This window comes from Salvelinus sp. IW2-2015, unplaced genomic scaffold, assembly GCF_002910315.2.
Source record: "Salvelinus sp. IW2-2015 unplaced genomic scaffold, ASM291031v2 Un_scaffold3531, whole genome shotgun sequence".
Taxonomy (NCBI): domain Eukaryota; kingdom Metazoa; phylum Chordata; class Actinopteri; order Salmoniformes; family Salmonidae; genus Salvelinus; species Salvelinus sp. IW2-2015.
In genome coordinates this window covers 31,775-40,643 of record NW_019944811.1, presented here as the reverse complement: position 1 = coordinate 40,643, position 8,869 = coordinate 31,775, and the positions used below count along the sequence as shown (strand labels likewise).

Below are 8,869 nucleotides of genomic sequence, written 5' to 3'. Positions count from 1 at the left end.
CACCTGCACTACACACGAGAGAGAGATCCGAGACAGAGAGACAGACAGAGAGACAGACAGAGAGACAGAGAGACAGACAGAGAGACAGACAGACAGAGAGACAGAGAGCGAGAGAGAGAAGAAAGAGAGAGAGACAGAGAGAACACTTTAGAAATGTAATCGTGAACTAGGCTTATTCATGATTTTTTAAATGTCCCGTTGTTTCAATGAGTTTTGATGAAGATCCTGAATTAGACTAAATGGATCCGCTTAACATTGCAAGATAGACCTGAGCTTCAGGGTGAAGTTACACCTAGATTACAGGTCTAGGATCAGCTTCTGCTGCCCCAACCTAACCTTAAAGGATACTTTGGGATTTTGGCAGAGCCCTTTATCTACTGACCCAGAGTCAGATGAGGCCCTTTATCTACTGACCCAGAGTCAGATGGGGCCCTTTATCTACTGACCCAGAGTCAGATGGGCCCTTTATCTACTGATCAGAGTCAGATGAGGCCCTTTATCTTACTGACCCAGAGTCAGATGAGGCCCTTTATCTACTGACCCAGAGTCAGATGAGGCCCTTTATCTACTGACCCAGAGTCAGATGAGGCCCTTTATCTACTGACCCAGAGTCAGATGGGCCTTTATCTACTGACCCAGAGTCAGATGAACCCTTTATCTACTGACCCAGAGTCAGATGAGCCCTTTATCTACTGACCCAGAGTCAGATGAGGCCCTTTACTACTGACCCAGAGTCAGATGAGGCCCTTTACTTACTGACCCAGAGTCAGATGAGGCGCCCTTTATCTACTGACCCAGAGTCAGATGAGGTCCTTATCTACTGACCCAGAGTCAGATGAACTCCATTTTTATGTCTCTGCAGTTTGAAGGAAGTTGCGAACTAGCGCTAGTACACGCTAGCAGATACCCATAGACTTCCATTCATTGTGCTAACGCTAGTTAAAATTTGTTCTCACAAAACTACCTCCAACTTCCATCTTACTGGACACAGAGACAATAAAAATGGTGTCCGTCAGTTCATCTGACTCTGGGTAAGTAGATAAAAAAAAGGACCTTATTGCTAAAATCCAGCAGTATCCTTTAACCATTAGTGAGGGAAAATGCAAAACTAACACAGATCAGGGGCAACTCCACCCTACTTGTAAGAATGAGTGAGTACAGAAGGGGTGTCAAACTCATTCCACAGATGGCAGAGTGTCTGAAGGTATTTCTTTCAATTAAGACAAGCAGCTGAGCGGGAGTCCTTACTGAGACCTAGACAACCAGGTGAGGAGAGTTCCTTACTGAGACCTAGACAACCAGGTGAGGAGAGTTCCTTACTGAGACCCTTAGACAACCAAGGTGAGGAGAGTTCCTTACTGAGACCTAGACAACCAGGTGAGGAGGAGTTCCTTACTGAGACCTAGACAACCAGTGAGAGAGTTCCTTACTGAGACCTAGACAACCAGGTGAGGGGAGTTCCTTACTGAGACCTAGACAAACCAGGTGAGGGGAGTTCCTTACTGAGACCTAGACAACCAGGGAGGGGAGTTCCTTACTGAGACCTAGACAACCAGGTGAGGAGTTCCTTACTGAGACCTGGACAACCAGGTGAGGAGAGTTTCCTTACTAGAGACCTTAGACAAACCAGGTGAGGATTTTCTTTGTTTTTACAAATTGACCATTTCTAAATGTGGAAATGAGATGGTAATATTTTTTTTTACAAAGCACATTATAGTGCAAAATGCATGGATGCAAATAAATTGTTTATAACCGTCTGGTATGCTGTTTGTTGATTAGCTACAGTAACTATATTACTGTGGTTACAAACGTATGTATAGGTTGTTCTCCCTTTCAGAAATGCCATCAGAGCAACACAAGTATCTTTCTGTTACATTTATGAACAGGCATTGATTGCATAATCATAGCACCTGACCATTATACGTGGAATAGTCTGGCGAGAGGAAGGGGGTTTGTATTTCAGCTGGTGCGTGTTGACTGCGTCCTTCTACAAATGGGTCAACGTATATTAGCTAGCTTAGCTTTTGTTGCTAACTATCAAGAGGGTAATATAGTGACATTATTATTTGGGATGGTTAGCTTGCTAGCTACCATTCCATTGACAGGGCAAAAAAATTACCCAAATAAACCAGCATGCCGGGTTTTATCGCAACGAGCAGTCAAACTAACCACTCTACGGGGGTAGGACAGAAACGCCGCCGAAAGCGCACCGGTGAGCGCGCAATGAAAATGGAGTCAAAACTAGACCATTATGCAACGATAACGCGCAATGTGTGAAATTGTGTTATTTTTCTAGTTTAAACACATATCGCCCGTATCGTGTARATTCTGTGTATTTCCCCCCTGCTCTGACCCCTCTGGTTGTCGGTTCCAACCGGACCATACCACAAAAATCAGCGCTGCAGAAACCCGGGCATTTACTGCGCCGCGGCCCCCGCAATATCACATTTAACGCTAATGTATGGCCGACCTTGAAAATGTACATCACAAATCGGATCCATAACATTAGTAATACTGTGCTGTATTTGGTAAATGGTCTATAATTTATCGGGGCCCTAAATATTTGGGCTAGACCCACCCGTCCCCCCTTCTAGTTGAGCCGAGCCTGGAGCTGCCGGAGAACAAGGAAGAAGAGGCTCCATTTTGGGTGGGACTAAACAACAACAACCACATTTGAAGCGACCAAACGAAAATCTGTATATTTCTATCGATATAAATGTGTTACCTAGTAGCGAGATTTTGATTGATACTTACAAGGAGGTGATCTAGAAATTGAACTTTTGGAATGAAGCAGAAATTCTCCCGGGTTTTTGATATATTTAATGAAAACGTTGAAGTTGTTCTTACCTCAGAATGGTAGCTGCAGAGGTGGCCGCGTTGCATATATTACCATATTCTTCCTAGCAACTCGCTGAGGCCTGTGTGGCGATTGGTGGAATATTATTGAGTGACAAAATTAAAACSTAACATATATATTTCACGACACCTTTTATGTAAACTTTTACTTCAACAATTACTTGATATATGTGTCAAGATTWAATGTCACATCCACAAGTACAGTGAAATGCCTTGATATATGGTATTGATGGGTAGCGGATTTCAATCAACGTTCACTCGAATAGTTATATGAAATGTATGCGTACCAAGGGTCAATGAATTTCGAACAAATAAAAAAATATATATAACGGATCAAAGTTACCCAATAAAAATTAACCTACGTTTTTATCAAATGAATCACTTACAGTAGTTTATTTGAGAAGGGTGCTATTTGCATTTGCAGTAAACCCCTCTTTATACTTCTGTTTGTCTATTTTTAAACTAGGAGAGGCGGAGGCGCTCCAGTGCGGTAGGTGGCGGTAATGCACAGTGACGTTGGATGCCTTCCGCCGATAAACCCTACAGAGGAAGGGACGGGGCAGTGTTGTCATGTTCGCGGTTTTATGACTAAATTATATATATTTTTATTTTATTTAACCTTTATTTAAATTGAACTACTTCGAAAACGATGTCACGTAGGAAAATGTATTGCTTAACGTTTTGGGACTCAAGCCAATCTTATCTGTAACACATCTGTCTAATCTTGCCATGGGTTTGTAGCACTTTATAAAACAGATCTTGTCACCTACTAAAGGACGAGAGACTCATCAACACTGCACATGAATCGGAGCAAATAACTACTCTGTCTGGCTTGACTTCCTCCACCCACTGCAGGGCCAGATTATCTATTATACGTTTCCTGACTTCTACCCACATTCCTGAACTACAAATACTGACCCAGTACTTCCTGTCCTTGGATCTTTTGAACCATCTGTGTAAATGGATGGCCACAACAATCCGAATCACATATCAATGTTATAAACCGAATCAGTACCCTCCTATCTTCTGTAGTCTCTCCCAACAGAGGTAGCCATGTGGATTTACACGAATGGCTACCGTTGGATAAACTCCCTTTCTACAGTCCAATCTCCTTCTCTGTTATTAACCACTACACCAAAGTTGTGTCTGTTCTTCGCTCATGTTCAAAGGTCGGTTGTCCAATATATTGCCACTCTGGTCCTATCTGTAATGGCATATCTCTATCTCCACCTTGCCCGCACTGGCACGTCCAAATCGCCCCATACATATTCTGAGTCCTACCTTATGACATCTAGTTCTCAATGATGTTGGCTGCGAATCCGATACGCATTAACTGCCATACTCTATACAGATGAGGTCGGGCTCGCGAACCAACGCTTATACTGCGATGTTATTCAGATGAGTCTTGCGCTGCCAACCATACGTATACTGCGTAGTCTTTACGATGAGTCCAGCTCCGAACCCATACGCTATACTGCCTAGTCTATTACAGATTGAGTCCGGCTCCGAACCATACGCTATACTTGCCTGTCTATTCAGATGAGGTCCGGCTCCGACCAATACGCTATACTGTCCGTAGTCTATTACAGATGAGTCGGACGCGAAACCATACGCTAACTGCCGTGGTCTATTACAGAGGTACGGGCTCGCGAGCATACGTATACTTGCGTCAGAGAGTAGCTGCATAGCTTACGGTTTAGAGATGAGGCTCCCAGCGGCTATACTGCTACTGTGAGGCAGCGACATACCTATACTGCCGTGTCTTTACAGACAGTGTCGCTGCGAAACAGCTATAGCTGCTGTCATTACAGATAGGGTCGGGCTGCCGAACGCATTACGCTATACTGCGTAGGTGCTATTACAGAGAGGTCGGGCTGCCGAACCATCCTATACTCGGTGGTCTTTAAGATGAGGTACGGCTGCCGACATACGCTATACTGCGTTCTATTACGATAGGGTACGGGCTGCGACCTAGCTATACTCGCGTGTCTATACATGATGAAGTACGGGCTGCCGACCATACGCTAACTGCCTGTAGTCTATTACATGAGTAGGCGTGCCGACACATACGCTTATACGCCGTAGTCTATTACAGATGATCCGGCCTGCACGAACCAACGCTATACTGCGTAGCTATTAGATGCTACGCTGCCGAATCGACTGCTGGTTATACAAGCGGCTGCAATCATAGCTATACTGCGTAGTCTATTCAAGATGAGGTCAGGATGCCGACCATACGCTATACGCGCGTAGTTATTAATGATGGTCTGCGCTGCGAACATATCGCTATACTGCGTGCATTAAGATGAGGTCCGGGCTGCCGAACATACGCTATACTCCTGAGTTATTACAGATGAGGTCCGGGCTGCCGACCATACGCTATACCCGATTCAATAAGTCCTGCACCATAGCTAACTCATATCTAGACAGGCTAATGCAACATACATGGTCCTCAATGAGGAAGCCCAGCCTCCACTCTTCCGTCGACAGGCATCAACATTTAGTTTACCTTCTGACACTTTGCCACCCTCTCAATGTGTTCTGCAGTCGTCTAGTGTCAAACTCTACCCCATGGAAAAATCTGAAGGCCCCACCCTCGTCAATGTGTTCTGCAGTAACAGTCTAGGGTAAACCTACCCCAACGAACCTGCGAACGCCCAGCATCTCAATGTGTTTCTCCTGAGCAGTCTAGGGTCAAACTGACCCCTGAACCATAAGCCCCACTCTTCATGTGTTTTGCCAGCGTCAGTCTGAGGTCAAACTCTACCCAAAACCTGAAGGCCCCCAGCATCTCAATGTGTTCTGCCCAGGTCAGTCTATGTCAACTCTACCCCGTGGAACCTGAAGGCCCCCGCATCTCAATGTGTTCTGCCCAGGTCAGTCTAGGTCCAAAGTTTACCCGTGGAACCTGAAGGCCCCACCCTCCTAAGTGTTTCTGCCCAGGTCAGTCTGGTCAACCTACCCCGTGGAACCTGAAGCCCCCACTCTCTCATATGTGTTCTGCCAGGTCAGTCTAGGGTCAAACCTACCCAAGGAACTGAAGGCCCCCACCCTCTCAATGTGTTCTTCCCAGTCAGTCTAGTGTCAAACTCTACCCCGTGAACTGAAGCCCCAGCATCTCAATTGTTCTCCAGTCAGTCTAGGTCAAAGTTACCCGTGGAAACTGAAGCCCCCACCCTCTCTTATGTGCTCCCATCAGTCTAGGTCAAACTCTACCCCGTGGTAACCTGAAGGCCCCACTCTCTCAATGTGTTCTCCCAGTCAGTCTAGGTCAAATCACCAAGGAACTATGCGCCACGCTCTCAAGTTTCTTCCGCATATAACCGCTCAACATACCTCATCCTCGCACCTTCCTCTGGTAATAACCATTGAGTTTTTTCACAGATAACCGAATCCCACATTCAATGGGCCACACTCTTACTCGTCAATGCTTTTTAGTTCCTGACTATAGGCAATTTCTTCCCCTCCATAAGCCGCCATATCTGCAAACACACCTCCAATATCGGCCGTCCTGAGAGTAAAAGATCCATTGATCTGATTGAGAAAAACAGAGACTAAACGCTCCCCTGTGGTGAAACCATATTACCTTAGCTCACCTCATAAGACGACCCTTCCAAACAGGAAATCTTTATCCAGTTGTACGTTTTCCTGCCTTCACCTATAAATAACTTGATTAAGAACCCTCCATCCACATCATACGCTTCTTCACATCAAAAAAAGACAAGCCCAAAATCTCCTTGTTCACCTACTTCCTGACCATCTGCTTCTAAAGAGATTGGGTCACATAGTTCCCTTCCTGACCTTGCTCTTCTAAGCAGAGGCACTGGTGTCATAGTTTCCCCTTCCACCTCTCTTTCTAAGCAGAGTACTGGTCCATAGTTCCCCTTCCTACCTCTGCTTCTAAGCAGATACTGGTCCATATTCCTCTTCCTACCTCTGCCTAAGCAGATACTGGGTCCATATCCCCTCCTGACCTCTGCTTCTAAGCAGAGTACTGGTCCATAGTTCCCCTTCCTGACCTCTGCTTCTAAGCAGAACTGTGTCCATAGTTCCCCTTCCTGACCTCTCTCTAAGCAGACACATGGGTCCATAGTTCCCGCTTCCTGACCTCTCCTTGCTTCAAGCAGAGCACTGGGTCCATAGTTCCCCTTCCTACCTCTGCTTCTAAGCAGAGTACTGCGTCCATATCCTCTCCCCTTCCTGAACCCACTCTGATGGCATACTACCCCCGCCTCTGCAGAATAAGTCTGCCTCTCCTAATCATACGTTCCATAATCTTATAGCTTGTTGGCTGTTGGTCCTTTCCTCCATCCGATTTCCACTACTGTCTCCTCCATCTGTCTGTATTGATTGGTTCCACTACTGTCTCCTCATCTCTGGCTAGTTGATTGTTCACTACTGTTCTCCTCCATCTTCTGTATTATTGTCCCACTACGTCTCCTTCCCATCGGTTCTGAGTATTGTCCACTACTCTCCTTCCATCTGCTCTGGTAGTTTGCCCACCCTACTCTCCTCAGCTGTCTGGTAGTTGATTGGCCCACTAACGTACCCTCCAGCCGTCTGTAGTTATTGCGTCCCACACTGTCTCCTTCCACTGTCTGTAGTTATGTCCCACTACTTCTCCTTCCAGCTGTCTGTAGTGATTGTCCCACTACTGTCTCCTCCAGCTGTCGTAGTATTTCCCTCTACTGCTCCTTCCACCTGGTCTGGAGTTGATAGTCCCAACTACTTCTCCTCCAGCTGCTGGTAGTATTTCACCTCCCAGCTGTCTGTATTATTGCCCACACTGTCTCCTTCCATCTGTCTGTAGTTGATTTCCCACTACTGTCCCTTCTAGTCTTGTAGCTTGATTTCCACTACCTTCTCCTTCCAGCTGCTGAGTTTCTCCTCCTCCAACACTCTGTGTACTACACAATACCTTATTCAGCACCTCATCACACAATGGGCGAACATAACATAGACACACCTCATCTTCCCAGTAAGTAACCCAGCCTTACCTATTCCCTTTTCACCTCTGCCATTGTCATTCAACTCATCATGTAATCCTCCCTCCTATCCAAACACTACCAGGATGCTCCTCTCTCATCTCTCTCGTCCCCTCGCACCCCTCTGACAAATTTACAACTACTGGAAAGCTTGCCATCAATCTCGCCTTCTCCTCAACTGTTACTGCACACCTTCCCACTCGTCAACACTGGCAATTAATCCCACTCCCTCTGACCCCACTCATCCTCTAACCTCCACATTCCCTCCTATTCTTACAGAACTGACACCAACATGACCCTCTTTGACTGAACGATATGTATCCACACCAGCCCGCTTATACTAATTCAGGACTGATGATAGTCTCCTCCACCAGCCTCCTGCTGATACTGAATCAGACTGAAGATAGTCTCCCTCTCCAGCCTGCCTTGTTTATACTGAATCAGATATGATATTTCCTCACCAGCGGCTTATACGAATCAGACCTGAAGATAGTTCTCCTCAACCAGCCTTTATATGAATCAGACTAGATAGTTCTCCTCACCAGCCTATACTGAATCAGACTGATGGATATTCTCCTCACCAAACCTGGCCGTTTATACTAATCAGACACGAAGTTCTCCACACCAGCCTGCCTGTTTATACTGAATCAACTGATGATAGTTCTCCTCACCAAGCCTGTTTATTACTGAATCATGACTGACGATAGTTCTCCCTCACCCAGCCTGGGCCTGTTTATACTGAATCAGACTGATTATAGTTCTTCCCACCAGGCCTGCCTTTTATACTGAATCAGACTGACGATAGTTCTCCTCACCCAGGCCTGGGCCTTTTAACTGAATCAGACAACAGATAGTTCTCCTCACCAGGGCCTGTTATTACTGAACAGACGACAGATAGTTCTCTCACCAGGCCTGTATACTGAATCAGACTGACAATATTCTTCACCTTGCCTGTTATACTGAATCAGACTACAATAGTTCTCCTCACCAGGCCTTTTATACTGAACAGACTGACAGATAGTTCTCCT

At 45.8% G+C, this 8,869-nt stretch overlaps 1 protein-coding gene across 1 annotated transcript in view; it reads right to left on the bottom strand.

Moving 5' to 3' along the window:
* The window catches only part of LOC112076041 (PR domain zinc finger protein 10-like), a 13,061-nt gene that overhangs the window by 1,539 nt on the left and 2,653 nt on the right, over window positions 1–8,869 (bottom strand). The window lies entirely within an intron of this gene.